Source organism: Podarcis cretensis, assembly GCF_951804945.1.
Source record: "Podarcis cretensis genome assembly, chromosome: 1".
Taxonomy (NCBI): Eukaryota; Metazoa; Chordata; class Lepidosauria; order Squamata; family Lacertidae; genus Podarcis; species Podarcis cretensis.
In genome coordinates, this window is record NC_137170.1 from 82,691,756 (window position 1) to 82,708,528 (window position 16,773).

General features: G+C 45.1%; 1 long non-coding RNA gene across 1 annotated transcript; it reads left to right on the top strand.

The window, feature by feature from the left end:
- Nucleotides 1-1,086: 1,086 nt before the first annotated feature.
- Nucleotides 1,087-6,277, top strand: LOC307205085. The gene is made up of 2 exons (XR_013833850.1): nucleotides 1,087-1,189; nucleotides 5,829-6,277. It is a non-coding gene; the product is annotated as an uncharacterized lncRNA (long non-coding RNA).
- The last annotated feature ends 10,496 nt before the right edge of the window (nucleotides 6,278-16,773 follow it).

Below are 16,773 nucleotides of genomic sequence, written 5' to 3' on the forward strand. Positions count from 1 at the left end.
GTGTTACACAAAGGGTACAGGCTGTGTGATTGCACAATTGTCATTCCACCTCTGCCACATAATTATTTTCTGTTCATAATTGCTACAACTCTGCCTTTGTCAGCCCCCATAATAATTATACTGGTATAATTAACTATATTCTGTAAGAAATCTCATTCAAAATTGCTTATATTGTTTCATACCTAAGAAGGATTTTGTTCTCATTTCTGAAGATCTTTCAAAATTAATTCCCAGAAATAATGGATGGCTAGAGTTACAGGGCCTAGTGGAATAAAAGCCGGCTTTGATCAAAAAAGCATCTTTGTAGGATCAAAGTGTTTCTAAGAGGGTATTTCAATATAAGGATTCTTATAAACTGGAAAAAAAACACTAAGCATTGATATTGGTTTGTGTTTCAGAGTGGGACAAACAACAATTCTTATTTAAAACACCCCCCTCCATGTGTATATGTTGTCTGCTGAATAGGTTGTAGCTTAAAATCTCATTGATTTCCATTGACTTTACATGCTTTTTGCACACTAGCAGGTAGGGAGAGGCTGCTGAACCATATATTTAAAAGATAAAAGGGGAACTATTATGACAATCTTTGACTGTGTACATATTGCCAGCTTAACGTGCAGCAAGGTTGCTGTTGTCTTTTTCCCTTCTGCATTTCAAATCCTTCAGGCTCCTCTTAAATTCCAAATGTTTCCAAGTCACTTTGTTTGGCTTATGTTTTCAAATCAGATTGAAGCTGGGTTTTTTACGCGGGGGTGTGTGTGCCTCAAAACGCAGTATTTTTCAAGAAACTACAGGCTAACGGCATTTTCACAAACCAGCAGTGGAAACACACCAGATGCAGAGTAAATATGAGTGTGCACACAGTTCAAGTTGCTTTTATCTATGACGTATCCCAGTCGGTCCAATCCAAATGTTGAGTGCCTGAGACAGCAAATGAAATATTTTTTACTGGCAGATTTCTCTATGTCAAGTGTATACTGTTTTTAATACTGTATATATACATATTCTCTCTCATTGGGGTTTTAATTTTTTCTGCTATTTGCTTCCCTTCTAAACTCCTTTAATTCTTTTAATTCCTTTAATTTCCAGGTCTGATAATTTATGATCCTGTTGAAGTCCAGCATCCCTTGTATTTTCCTGCCAATTGACAGTATTTTTCTCTCAACTGTCATGCCCAAGTCTATGAGAGGTATCAATAATAAATAATGATTGAATCCAAGGAACACTTGTTGAGTGCTGCATGCCATCTGCTTATAAATTCCTCATTGGTTCTAAATTTCCCCCAGCTTTTTGTTCATTTGTATTCCTTGAGAGGAATATATTCAGATCTACTATACTCCAGTAGAGTACCAGTATATAAATCTAATCTGGCTTTCTTTTTATGTAATTTTACAGACTCATTCCAGTCCTCTGTTGGGCTTGTAAGAAAAATGGATGTCTTTCTGCAGTAATTCCACAACTAGGCAGTTGAACAGAACCGAGATGTTTATTAGAACCAAACCCATTTCTTGAGAGGCCTATATATAGGGAAGTGTTGTTGATTTTTGTTATTCTGGACTGAAGATGGGCATAATGAACATATTTAGCAGATGCGGCGCTGGGGTGCAAATATCCACCCAGCGCCCCCAAATTACCACGGATAGTGTGGCCGTAGCTGCGCACCACCAGTCATCCTGGGGGGGGGGGGACTCTCCCCCATTCCGCTGCGGGAGAGTGATCCTCACAGAGGCTTGGGAGTGAAATTGCACCCCTCCCAAGCCTCCGTGGGAGGAGAGCGCAGCTTCCCTCCCAAGCCTTCTCGGGAGGAGAGCGATCCCCGCAGAAGCTTGGGAGGGAAGTTGCATGCCCGCCAGCTTTATGGTTGGCAGGGCGTAGCTGGCTGGCATGCAGTGAAAGGGGAGGCCTCCAGCAAAGCCGCACAGCTCCTCCACTCGCTGGGGCACCCCTGAGGGGCCAGCGCCTTGGTGCAACGCACTACTAAGTCCTATGGGAAAGACGGCTCTGATAATGAAGTCATATGAGTGCACCACAATGTAAGTAAACAAGTGTGTAATCAAGCAATGTATGTGCATGAGTGACTTGGACCTAAGAGTGCTTGTGGTGGTACACATTACCTACAGATCTGTGACTGTGGTGATAATACAGTATAGTACTTGCTGCACCATCACGCTATTAATATCTGGACTGACAAAACAAGCAACCTCCTCCCACCTGCAAACTGACAAGAATCCCCAGAAATGGTTGTGTGAATCAGCTTTCCATGTGGGGGTATGAACTAGACAGAAATGATGGCTCTACACATCAGTTTCCTTTTAATTCTGTTGCTAATATCACTGCAGGAGGTGCTGGCTTCAGGAAAGCCAAGATCTCAGCAATAGGTATTTTTAGTTAAAATTGCTCCCAGAGAGACAATGATGCATTTTGCCCTAAGAGCAAAGGTGTGCAAACAGGGCTGTGCAACTAAGGAAAAGAGAGACAGGTTAGCAGCCAGTCAGATAATAGGAAAAGAACAGCAAGGCAATGCAGGAGCAGAAATGATGTGCCTGCTGCCAAGGCAGTGGCGGCCATTAATGTTTTCAATGTTTTTAATGCGAGTCAATAGAAGATAGCAGTTAAGCACATCATAGACCTGTTTAAACAAGAAGCAGAACCAAGATGTAAAGCTTGGGTGTGGATAAAAAGGTAAAGGTAAAGGTACCCCTACCCGTACGGGCCAGTCTTGACAGACTCTGGGGTTGTGCGCCCATCTCACTCAAGAGGCCGGGGGCCAGCGCTGTCCGGAGACACTTCCGGGTCACGTGGCCAGCGTGACATCGCTGCTCTGGCGAGCCAGAGCCGCACACGGAAACGCCGTTTACCTTCCCGCTGGTAAGCGGTCCCTATTTATCTACTTGCACCCGGAGGTGCTTTCGAACTGCTAGGTTGGCAGGCGCTGGGACCGAGCAGCGGGAGCGCACCCTGCCGCAGGGATTCGAACCGCCGACCTGTCGATCGGCAAGCCCTAGGCGCTGAGGCTTTAACCCACAGCGCCACCTGCGTCCCTGGGTGTGGATGGATGGGTATAAATGATAGAGATTATAATTTACAGCTGCTTGGAAAGAAAGCGAGGTATGTGTGCTCTCTCTTCAGGACAAGCAGATGGGCAGCTATATTCTCTTATAAAATAACTGTTTGCATGTAGAAAAATAGCACATCAGGGATAAGCTTTTTGCCTAACCTTCTCGCTGACATGCTGTTTTCCTGTGTTCACTGGATGGGGTATTTGAGCATTCAAACATACAACCCATCCACCTACAGCCTGATTCTGCTGTGTGTATGGACTGGTCCAGACAGTACCGTATTTTCCGTCCCATAGGACGCACCGGCTCATAGGACGCACCTAGTTTTTTGGGGGGGAAATAAAGGAAATTTTTTTTCCCTTTATTCCCCCCCCCAAACCAGGTCGGGGAACGGCGGGATGGCGGCGCTGCACCTCGCCGCTGTCTCCCGAGCTTGTGGGGCTGGCCGATGTCTGCCCGGTGCACGGGGCGCTCTGCTTCAGCGCTCCCCGCGCTCCATGCAGCAGGCTGCTATCCGCAGCCTAGGGAGCCCTACGGGAACTCCCGTGGGCTCCCCAGGCTGCGGATAGCTTCCCAAAGCGCGGGGCGCTCTGCTTCAGGGCGCCCCGCGCTCCGGGCAAGCAGGCTGCTATCCGCAGCCTGGGGAGCCCTGCAGGAACTCCCGCGGGCTGCCCAGGCTTGCTGATAGCTTCCTGAAGCCTGGAGAGCGAGAGGGGTCAGTGCGCACCGACCCCTCTCCCTCTCCAAGCTTCAGTGAAAGCCTGCATTCGCCCCATAGGACACACACAGATTTCCCCTTCATTTTTGGAGGGGGGAAAGTGCGTCCTATAGGGCGAAAAATACGGTAACTGTAATAAACCCTCTTGTGCTTTGGAACTAGGTAATCAATGACAGAAAATCCCACTTCACAGCTGCCTGTAATGTCATGTAATATATCAAGTATTACTATGATTTCAAGGCTAGTTGCATTCTGTCAGTCTGGAAACTTGTCAAGGGAATCAACTGAGCTGCTCTTCCTTCCCTCTAGCCTACCTTTCAGTGGTTCCGTAATGTGCTATAATTCTTGTATGTGTACAAGGATCAAGGGCCTCCATATTAGAAACAAGACCTTTACTAAATGAGAACCCAAGATTGCTCAGTATGGCACCAGCCTGCACTGGCGGGGGAAGGGGGTGTGGGGGAATGCGGTCCGCCCTGGGTGTCATCCCTGAGGGGGGGTGACACCGCCCCCCCCCGCCCCCATAGGACACTCACCGCAGGCAGCACCACCCCCGTGGGACACTCACAGAGCCTCCCCCGTAGGCGGCTTGGCCCGCCCCTGTGTGCACAGCATGTGCGCTGCTCCGGGTGCCAGAGCAGCTAGCTCCGCCTCTGCCAGCTTGTGCAACAGAAATGCCCTTTAGAAGCTGTGTGGGAGCCACTTCTCCATAAGCAGCTCCCATGAGACTGACTCAGCAACATGAAACCAGGGTCTTTCCTATAAACTAGCACCTTCAATTCAATGGGAATGGCCTTTATGATTCCCACTACCATGTTGCTAGGTCTCCCACCCCAAATATTTTGATTGGCATTTTCATAGACTGCTGGGTCTCTTAAAGGCATTCAAGCATTCTCCCAGCTGCTCATTGACAAGAGGTTACCATATGCCTTAGAGAACCCCCAAAGAACAGTACAACAGTAGCTCCTAGGGCAATCTCAATTAGGACTCAAATTATGGGGGGTGGGGAATAGGGGAGCTCCTAAAACCATTCATACCCTGTACTCCTTGATTCCTTCCAGTTTTTATCCAGATCATGCCTCCCCCCTCCCCATTAGCCTTTTAAAATGGTTGTGAATGAGCCTTCACAACAGAGAATGGGACCCAGCCCCCTCTGCCCCCCCTCTGTAATTTGAGCACTGGCCAAATTGAGGCTGCGGCATTCTGCTCATGAGGATTCTGTCTCAACTTGGAAGTGAGAAGTGAATGGCCCGGAAGAAGCAGAGAGAGGGAATCTGGACAAGAGAGGGAAAATAGAACTGTAATGGGCTTCTTGGAAAGAAAGTGCAAGGCAGGTGTAGGGAACCTGTGGCTCTCCAGATGTGACTGAACTACAGCTCCCATCAGCCCCAGCAAGCATTGCCAATGGCCTAGGGTGATGAGAGTTGTAGTTCAGCAACACTGGCGGGCCTAAGATTCCCCACTCCTGAGGTAAGACTTTTTACTAATTAGAAATAGGAGCAACAAGTAGCACTGAAAAAGATTCTAGTTAAAGGCCTTATTATTTTGCCTTGATTGATATTTCATTTTCCCTAAACTCCCTCGTTCGGGGAGGTGTCGAGAATTATTCCCCTTTTGTTCCTGTCAGAGGGGAATGAAACACACTCCCAAGGACAGGGCTTTAATTGGGTTTTTCTGTGCGTTTCTTCAGGTTTCATTGTGTTGCTGTTCAGGCAAAGCAACAATTGAACTAACACCTGGGAAGCAAAACCTGACTGGAATGGAGAGGAGAGGAGGTTTCAGCATTCCTGTCATGAAACCATCACACTGCCTCCCCCATTTCCCAGACAGCCCAGGTGGAAAAAAAGCCCTGGAGCCGCTCTGCTCCTTGGATGCTCTGCTCAGCCAGGTTTGAGTGGAGTATTTCTAAGTAGCAGGAGTGCTCTAGGGCATGATGTGCAGGGTTCCACTCAGTGCGCTCGCGCTCTCTCTCTCTCTCTCTCTCTCTCTCTTTCTTTCTTTCTCTCTCTCTCTCCTCACCCCCAACAGCTCATTATTTCTCCTCCTCCCAGGCAGCAAATGTTATTAAAATAACAGAAGGAGCCCAACTAGAATCATAAAGTGATAATTAACATGAATACTGGACTAGGAGCTACAATGGAAAAGGGAATTAAAGAGGCAGATAAAGGGTGACAAAACAGCGACAAAAGCTACTGGAGGTCAGGTGAACAGTAGCACCCTTTCACCCCATCCACTAATGTCCACGAGTCAAAAAAGCCAATGTGGTAATGTTTAGAATGATGGACCAGTACCTGTGAGACCACAGTTCAAATCCCTACTCAGCTGCAAAACTGACTGGGTGATCCCGAACCAGTCACAATCTCCCAGCCTAACCTACCTCACAGGGTTGTTGTGAGGAGAGAAGGCCAAGGGGAAGAGAACTGTGTATGCCACCTTGAGTTCCTTGGACAAAAGATGGTTTAGAAATGTATTAAGAAATAAACAATCTCCTCCAAGTAAAGTTGCCACTTTTTCTGACCTTACTTGCTGTGCTTTTAACCGTAGCTTCAGATGCAAAAAATATTCAATGACGCTTTACCTGGCGTGGGTGTCAGTTGATGGACATCTGCTTAATGTGCACAGGCCAGGAGGAGCCAGTGTAAAAACTGGCAACCAGAAGGAAGCCTGGCTGGCTAGGCCCCATGAAATCCTCTTGCAATAAAGATTTGACAGCCAATGCTGCACAGATGGCAATGAGATAGTGCCACTTAGATGGTTCCTAGGCTACAGCACAAGGCTCAACCAGTAGCCCCTCTCTCACAGACTCTCATAAAAAGGTCTCATAAAAAGGTAACAGCAGAGGACAAATTAGGATTGGCTTAAGATCCAGTAGGTGTGAAGCTGGTTTAAGAAACAATGCATAAAATGGTAGTATTTTAACAACAAAATAAAGGATACATATACATTTTAGATCAAAACCCCAGGTTTGGAAAGGCAGTGAGCACACAGTACAGTATAAGGAAGTGTGAACACAGCCTAGGCTTTGCTGCCTAGCAGACTGGATTGTCAAACTGAGCACTCCCCAACTCTGTTTATCATCACTGAGTACAACCAGTTTGCTTATTCAAATAAGGTACATTTGATATGGGTATTTGGCAGAAATCTTCTCTTTCTGGTCCTCTTTGACCCATATCAGAAATCTGGAATAGCCAGTATCTGCCCTAGTCCTCCTTTCACCTCATAAAAAGTGATAATTCCCACAACCACATTGAGGTGTTGAGAATGTAGGTTTAGTGGATCGGTGAAGAGCTCAATGTATGATGCAGCTGTCGCATGATTGTTTCACCATGTCTCCGCTTACATAGTCGTACACAACACGGTTCACATAATCCTTGTCATCACTTTCAGCAATGCCTGTTTTCTCCTTCTTTGTGCTCAAAGACTGAGTACAAATTATACTTTAAAGCACATTCAGAGCACATTTCTCCCCCTTAAAGAATTCTGGAAACTGTAGTTTTTTTCCAGGCTGTTGGGAATTGAAAACTTGTGAAGTATAAACTACAATGCCCTGGATTCTTTTTAAGGAAAATAATGTATTTGCAAGTGTGCTTTCAATATATGCTATAGACACAGCATGAGTCAGTCTGGGAACCCACCCTACACTTTACAAGGCCTTGTACATCACAAAACCCACAGCAGCTTCATATATTGATCTGTATTTATTATATTTATCCCCCATCCTGTCTGGCAGGATGAAGAAAGCTTGCAACCAAGTTCATCAATTGATCATCATATCTAACAATATCCTCATGACTTGAGAAAACAAATGAAGGAAAAATAACAATAATTACAAAAGTTGCCACATGGAGTGCTTTTGTTCTGATCACTCAATTCAGTTCCCCCTCCCTCTGGATGGTGCTATTTTGGTTACATAAGCAACAGCACTTACCTCTAAAAAGAGGAGGAATTATATCTGGTCCCCAAGTAGTCTGCTATCAGGTGGAGGAACTCAATTCCATAGAACAACACCTAGTGGAGGAGATTGCAGTGGCAACAGTTCATCTTGCCTGTTTGTGTACCTTTCCAGCTTACAGGTCATCTGGCAGTTTATTTATGCCTCTGAATTACATTTCCCTCTCATGCCAGGTAACCACTGGACAGCTCTACCAGTGCACTGCCAAGAGAGGATGCATGCTATGATGAAAAATATATGTGCTTGGGGCTCTATTGAACTAGGTGCCTTGATTTAGAATGAGGGCATGTAATGACTGGCAATATGAAGAAAAAGGCAGTAGTACAGATGATTAATATGGTGCCCAGTGATGAAAAGTGTGATGGTTATAATGAGAGTAAAGGCACCCGTACATGGAAACACAAGGGAGGGGGTGCTTAGATGGGACTCAAATGCTAACAATGTTTGATAAATTAGAGACAGGGACTGAGATCAATTAGATCAACTTCAGCAAGAACATGCGCAACATGATTTATGTGAGGAGAAATAACCATAAGCAGCACATGTATAAAATAGGATGCACTAGTGAGGCAGGCAGCCTGTAGAGATGGGAAGGGATGACAAATTGAAGAGCCCACAATGTGATGCACTCCCAAAAGCCTCAGGCACCCCATTGGGCTGTATTCACAGGGGAGTCACATGCGCAGCTAGATTGTTTCACTCCCGAGGAAGGAAGGACACAGTTGGAAGCCTTCATTTTTGTAGCACTGTTGTTCAAAAATGAGAAGAGATGAAAGAGGTCAGAGGACAGCAAGGAAAATCATAAAGGGTGTTTAGAGAGCTAAGCCCCCAGAGAAAAGGTTAAGGGAAACCAGTTTAATATTGGCCCTCTGGGAAAAAGGCAGCTGAGGAGTTACATGAGATCCAGCTCATATAAAGAGATTGATTCTCACCAGCTGAGGACAGAATGAAAGCGGGGTGGGGAAGAGAAAAAAGGAAACAACTGGCTGAAGCTGCACTTGGGAACACTTAGGTTCAGTTGCCAAAATATCAGAGCTTCATCTTGAGTTAAGTCACAGTAGCCATTGCCAAGCATGGCCTAGGAACGTTGGAAGCTGCCTTCTATTTAGAGACCATTGGTCTATCTAGCTCAGGATGGTCTACACCGACTGGCAGCAGCTCTCCAGAATTTCAGATGGGGTCACTCTCCCAGCCCTCTGCCACTGAGCTGTAGCCCTTTCCCAGCTGCTTGCCTAACAAAATTGAGAGGAATGCTTGGCCAGCTTTCGTGTAACACAGCATTTTAGACCAGCGTTGAAGCATCGCAAAGGGCTGGCAGGAGAAGGAGCCACGAAGGCCAGGGGTGAGGACCTTTTGATTCAGCCAGGCCTTTTAAGTAAATGGTGGGCTCTTACTGTTTCAGTGTGGTTTTTAATGTGAGCTGCAAATTGTTTTATTCCACTCAGGAGAAAGTGTTGTGACGTGTTTTTACATTTTTGTGGGTTTTAATTATTTGTATTTTAAACATTGTGGTCTGTACTTATTTTCGTAAATAAGTATTTATTGATGGGTGGCCATATACATTTAATAAATAATAATTCTACTTTGTTAATTGATGAAAAGATGGAAAGTCTGCTAAAGGCAGTGTGGGATACTTGCCCCCCACAGAGGTCTTTTTTATTGCACATTCATCGCAACTTGTGTTCATGATGCTATCGGGGCTATCGGAAGTGACTGTTTCGGTTTGCAAACTATTTTTGGAAGCTGAACATCTGATGGGGCATCCGCAGCTTCCAGTTGGCTGCAGAAGCTTCCTGCAGCCAATCAGAAGCTACGCTTTGGTTTCCGAACAGATTCTGTTCGGCTTCCAAGGTACAACTGTAGATGGAAACCACAGGAAGGGCGAGTGCTGTTGTACTCAAATTCTGCTTGCAGGTTTCCCATAGGTGTCTAGTTGAATACTGAGAGAACAGGGTGCTGAACTAAATGGACCACTGGCCTGATGCGACTGGCTCTTCTTATGTTCTTAATCCCATTAAAGTAAATGAGATTTCTTCATGAGCACATATGTTCAGGATTGTCCTGTTAAGCCACTTAATTCTGACTGGATTATCATGCTAGAGTCATGGGGTTGTGCGGTGGTGAAGTTGCAGTGACTAGATTGAGTGGGATTTAACCAATTTCAGGACAATAACTATGGCCAACTCTAAAGAAAGATATGTTTTATTTGGAGTTTATTTTTATTTTTTTAATCGATGGAACTATTAGGATAAAAAAGGGTAAAGGACCCCTGGATGGTTAAGTCCAGTCAAAGGCGACTATGTGGTTGCAGCACTCATCTCGCTTTCAGGCTGAGGGAGCTGGCATTTGTCCGTAGACAGCTTTCCAGGTCATGTGGCCAGTATGACTAAACTGCTTCTAGTGCAATGGAACACCATGAAGGAAACCAGAACACATGGAAAAGCCACTTACCTTTCCGCTGCAGCGGTCCCTTTTTATCTACTTGCACTGGTGTGCTTTCAAGCTGCTAGGTTGGCAGGGTCTGGGACAGAGCAACAGGAGCTCACCTCGTCGTGGGGATTCGAACCGCCAACCTTCCAATCGGCAAGCCCAAGAGACTCAGTGGTTTAGACCACAGCACCACCCGCTTCCCACTCTTAGGATATTTAGCCTGTGAAACCAAGTGCCTTGAAGTATGGATGGAGACATTATTCATCTGGCCACTCCCAGAATGACACACACACACAATTTTGTATGACTGTAGATGAAAGATGGCGACTAGAAAGTGGGAGGATCTGAACCAGCTCAGTTAAAGGTCTGTCTGTCTCTTTTTCATTCCAGCAGCTGCCAGGTGGCTGCTTGTTCACAGAGACTGATTTCTGGAAGAGATAAGCAATCTCATCTGGCATATGTTGTTTCATTTTTGTGCAAATCACCAGGAACTTAACAGCAGTGGTTGTGTAAGAGTCCTGCTTAGCCAGTCACCCTGTCATCAAATGCTGGTGGTTTACCCTTTTATGGAGAACACGCACTTGTGGAATGTGCTGGTCTTTATTAGGGACTTAGATGCTTTTTACAGCATCTGAGAAGTTGTCCACAGCAGCTGTGAAGCTAGACTCAGAGGCATGTTTGCCATGGCATCATTGGAAGGATACCTTCGCTGTGTCAAAGTGACCACACTGGAGGAAGTCCCAGAGATTTGTACCACAAAACTGACATCAGAGTCACCTGGGGGTGTTAAGGGATGAGGCCTGGCTGAAATCTGAAACCACAATAATTGCCAGTCATGATGAATCCAGATGATCAGCAGCTATGAATTATTCAGAGGGCAAACAGCAAAACTGGCAGCCATCTTGTAAGGTTTGCCTGTCTCAGGAGGCCAATTATTTGGATGTCATATACTGATTCACTTAGCTTTCAGTCTTCTGCAGGAAATGTCATTGGCTTTGTCTTCAAGGCTAGCTTCATATTACTATGAATATGACAACGGAGGGACACCATGGTAGCAGGGAGGCCTGGAAATAAAGGCTTCTGTACTCAAGATGAGGCAATGTGCAGGTGTGTCCATTGCAACCTGACTCATCTTTATGCTCCTCATTCACAAGTAAGATTGTTTCTTTTAGCTACCGATCTAAGTCACGCCACGCAAATAGCCAGCCCATATCTAGTGCAAATAATTAGAGCTGGAAAGGAAAAAGGCAATCCAAACCCAAGTTCAGACTTGATTGATGCAAGAAACACCTGATGGCATTTGAGAAATCGGGGGTGTTCTCCAACCATGCATTTTGGCATGGTCCCTTAAGCCAAAGCAGTTGCTCGGGTCAGGGGTGCCAACCTTGAATAAACATTGTGGGGGCCCAGGTAAGTTCTGCCCTGCATAATTGATCACATGATGCAGGGCACACACACCATATGAATGGGAATGCCCATCAACTTAGTGGGGGCCTGGTCCCCTTAAATATTTTATTGTGGGGCGCCGAAGCCCCCACAGTCCCTAGGAGTTGGCTCCTATGGCTCGGGTTCACTTTCCAGTCTCTTTGTTAGGTGTTGTTAGTTATGCCCAGGCAAAAAATAAATAAATCAGAAGAAGCCTTGTCTTGGCTCTAATAAAGTTCTCAGCCCTGTTCCGCTGTGTGTGTTTTTGTAGAATTATTGCATTTATAAATACGTGAGCATGTTCAGGCAAACAAAGTGAGAGATTGTCTCTGCCATTGGAAGGGTGCGGCGGCAAGGATGATTGATGCTGCCCTTGTAATTAAAATACATGCTGAGCTTTCAGTCATCACCAACACGATTCCTCAAGTGTTAAAGAATGTAACAAAGGCTGGCTTCTTTATCAGAAGATGGAAAGAGATGACCATTGTTCCTGCAGATGCTCGGAAATCTTGGGAAGGATGGATCAGGGCATAACTGCCTGCTGACTCACCACATGGTGTTGTTTGCCATATGTGTTTATAGCATTTTTAGGCCACCTTTCAGGGCAGAATCCTCTCAAGGTGTTCTACAACAGCATAAACAACAAAACTGAAACCATCTAAACATTTTAAATTACAAAGAATTTAAAATAAAATGAGGATCTTTTAAAATAGAAAACAACAAAATTGTTATCAGAAACCATTCACAGAAAGAGAACAAATTAGTAATGTATCCAACAAAATCACATCAATGAAAAGCCACTAGGAACGTTGGTCTTCACCTCCTTTTTGATGGGCCAACTCTGAAGGGGCCAGTCATGCATCCCTTGGGAGGAAGTTCTACAGAGCAGGAGCCACTACTGAGAAGGCCCTGTCCCTGGTGACACATAGCCTGCAAGTGTCCCGGAAAAAATGGAACATCTTGTTTCCTTGTGCAAGAGCATGACAGCCATTTTGGGTGTTGTGATTTTTCCCTGAAAAAGAGTGAGGGCCACAGTCTTGCAATGCCCCAAAACACACTTTTTTGCCGGGTTAGCGCGATCGGATTAATGGCGGATTCCCTCCGAGCTCCGGAGGGAATCGGCTCTGCTGAGGACGGGTCTTACCGTGCCGGCGACGCGGGGACCCTTAGAAACCGCAGGCGCGGAAGCCTGCGGACTTGGTGACTCGGCGGGCACCTTTAAGCGCCTTCCCCGACCCATGAAGAGCCTTTTTAAAGGCTACGGAGAGGGTACGGGGAGCGGCGTGGTGCTGTGAGTAGACCGCTACTTCAGTGGAGCGTAGCCGCGAGCCATGGCCGGAGAGCGCTGACTTTTTTCCCAAAATTCGGACTGGAAAATAAACAACCCGTGAGTAGATTGGAATCTGGACTTTAAAATTTATACCTTTGAATTCGGTACAATCGGGGGATGTGCTAAAGGGAAGTCCGCACCCCCCCTACCTACAAACGATCTAAAGCAAGGATTGGAGAACAAAGGTGGAGAGTATTGTTTTTGGTGTCAGATAAAAGATACTTCAATGAATTTGACAGAAGAAGTCTTTGTGCTGGAGAGAAAGTGAGGAATTTTGGAAGCTTTTGTGTAAACCCCCCCCCCCCGAACCCGGGAGTGTCCTGTGCGTAAGCCGGAGGAAAAAGAATAAGGAGTTTGACAGCTGTCAAAGGAGCTGTCAAACGGGCGGTTAAAGTTAAGAACTTTGTTACTTAATAACTCTCTGAATTAAAAGTGTTGCATTTGAACTGAGGTGGTTGGAAACAACGTAGCTATAAACAATAAGTAACGGACTGTTGGAAAAGGACTATCAAGTAATTGGAATCCCCCTAGGGGGAACTAGAGACATTACAATGGCTGCAGAGGGAAAATTACTGGCAGAGATAGAAAGAATGTTTTTTCTCGTGGGAATCCTGCAAGAGCAGAGTACGGCTATGAACAAAGAACTTATGACCTTGAATTCTAAAACAAACAACTCTGCTGAATGCATAAAGGATTTGACTAATAAGAAATCTGCAGCTGAACCAGAAGAGACATTTTTGGAACAGGTGGAGAGGAAAGAAGGAGCGGAAAAGGAAAATACCAATCAGAAGCCTATATTGTCAGGAAATAAAGAAGAAGATCTTCGGATTACAAATCTGCGAAAGATGAGAAAGATGAAGGAGGAAGTCCCTGGAGTACCTGGAATACTGGAATTTAAAAGAATAAAGAAATATGATTGGGACTTCCTCTTTGAGTATGGGAGAGCAGCTGACCTTTTGCAGCAACTGCTTTTAAGTATTTTGGATGGAAGAAAACTTGGTGTGACTGCGACTGAACTCCTTCGAGACCTGAGGACCAACAAAAAGGGTTACCAACAAAATCGGCGGAGAGAGACTGACAGAGACTTGAAGGCCTCGGATGTGAGGAATCCGGGCTAGGAACTGTTTCTGTGGACATAAGGGATGGAAACCGGGGTAGGGAGGGAGGGGAGAACAGAATTTTAAAATTTTATGATTTTTGTATTTGGCCATTATGACATATAATTAATTAAAATATAAAGGGAGAAATTCATGGGAGAGAAATTAGGTCGACCTTAGAAAAAAGATTTAATGTTTATAAGAGAATTGGATAAGTTAAATGTGGATAAGTAAAAAGAGTTAAGTTTTAAAAATAATAATAATATGTTAAAGATGAGAGATAAGAACTTGCTGAATTAATTATTGGAATTGGGATATATGAAGAGGGGGTGGGGGGAAGTCAAGGAAAGAGGGTAAAGAAAGTAAGAGTATGAAATTATATATGTTTTGTTTTTGTTTTTGTTTTTGTTGTGTGTGTGTGTGTATAAAATGTGAAAACCTAATAAAAATTTTATAAAAAAAACAAAACAAAAACAAAACACACTTTTTTGGGTGCCATGCAAGCATAGCCCCCCAAAAGCACATCTTTTGGGCTCCGTGATCTCACATGGGTCACATGACTTGAGCAGGAGCACGTGCCGGTTTTGGGACTCAAAATGTTGGAGGGTATGTGACTACAAGGTTAATTAATATTAAACTGGGTCTAGCAAGGAAGGTGTCAGTGCTTATCTTAAGGTATGGTAGGTTCATACAGGCACAAGCAGCAGCCTCAGTCTGGTGAGGCAGAGTTTCCTCCTGATACCACTGCAGCAGGGTGGAGTGGCAGTGAGGTTGGAGCTGCAAGGATGCACTGGTGGAGCTAATACATTGTTTCCTTGGCTGTCTCTCTATCCCACCCCAGATCTGTCCAGGTAAGCTGCAGTGAAACTGGTGCTGGGAGGGTGGCTTTGCAGCTCTGCCACACCAAACTGGCCACCAAAGGACACAAGCCATTCTAAACCACATGTGCTGTTAAAGCCACCAGATAGAAGTTTAAAGTGGTACCCGCCCATACAATAAGTTGTTGCAGTCTGTTGACAGCTAGTGTTGTGACTTCAGCTAACAATGCACATCCCCTAATCTTTCTTGGCCAGGACATACACAGAATAAACAGACCCTTCCTGATTATGGGATAAGCTGAACCACACATGAGTCTTCCAGGATGTGGCCAGGGGCTCAGTCAGCAGCACTACATTTTGCAGAAGATTCCTTTACATATCAATGGAAAACCTTTATGCATATGGAAACTCAATTTCCTTTTGGAAAATTGTTTGGTCCACATTAGGGTACAAGCTTGCCTTCAAACCATCTGCAGGCAACCCCCAATTTGGAGGTTAAGGGCTTTGATCATCTTGACCTAAATCTCTTAACCATCAAGGTTATCCTCGAGTGTACTACACATATCCCGGTTTCAGATGTTGAAGGCAAGGAAACTTTTCAGTAAGACAATATCACAACACTGTAGCTGTAGGAGCACTGGTATAATTTGCTCCATTGCCACAATCAACCTTTTCTAGACTTAAAGCATCCTATTCCACACTAGGGACAAGCAGATCTATACCCAGGTTGTCTATGTGTACAGAGGGCTGAGGTTATTAACTTTCCAGGAAGATACCTCACACCAAAGCTGTGCTTGGTTAGGAGGATTTCCGTGACTTGTCATAATGTTTGTTTTCATCATGAATGGTCCATGACCTCAGAGAAACCTTCAGTTCCTTTATTTATCCCTTATGTCCGCCCACATCCTTGAATATATGTTTGGAGTGTGAGGAAATGACACCAAGTATCCAACCACAATTTCTGCATCTTGTTGTATATTCTATTACAACCTGTTTACACAGTGGGACACGTTGCTGATGTTAATCATTGACAGATGGCTGCAGGTATTTCCAAGGATTGTGACTGCTGCATTTCCCCCATCTGCTCTTACCACAGAGCAGGAGAAGCCAAGATGGTTGGAACGCAACTTGGAATCAAAGAACTGGAAGGGACCACAAAGGTCATTTGGTCCAATCTTTTGCCCAACGTGGAGCTCATACCCATGATTGGGAGATTAAGAGTTGTGTGCTCTACCAACTGAGCTAGTCCACCTTGCATATACCTTGACCACAGGTCCTGCTTGCTAGGGATAGGACACTACACTGGGTACCCCTGCCATAGACCACCATTCCCCAGTTCACACTAACATTTCTCCTAATGGCCATGCATACCTCTGTGATTATGTGGAGGTTAAAAAGAGGGAGCTGCGTACAGATGAGATGTTGGCATGTAAGTCAGTGTTCTGGTATAAATGCCATGCTGAGGAGAGTGCTGTAGTCTTGCTTATTTGCTTTAAGGACAGCTGTACCTAATGGGTGCAAGAGCCTATCAGTGGTTCCCAACCTTTTTTTGGCCATGTCCCAACTAAGCATCTTTAAAATCCTGGTGCCTGCCCCCCTGTGACATATAATTCTTATTATTCAAAAAGTGAATTCCTATTCATCTGGAGGAAGCCTAAAAGGCCATTAACTTGGTCTAAACAAGCTTCCAAATTGCCCCCCTTAAAAATCAAATTGCCCCCCTGTGAGGCATGTGCCCCACATTGGGAACCACGGGCCAAGATCAAGGATGGGGAATCTGTGGTGTTACAGACATTGTTGCACTCAGACTCCTGTCATTCCTAACAGCTGTGGTTGATGGGAGTTGGAGTCCAACAACACCTGGAAGGTCATTGGTTTACCATCTCTACACTATGTATTTTTTTCTCAGTGCATTAATAAGCATTTCCCATTGATTTCAGGAAG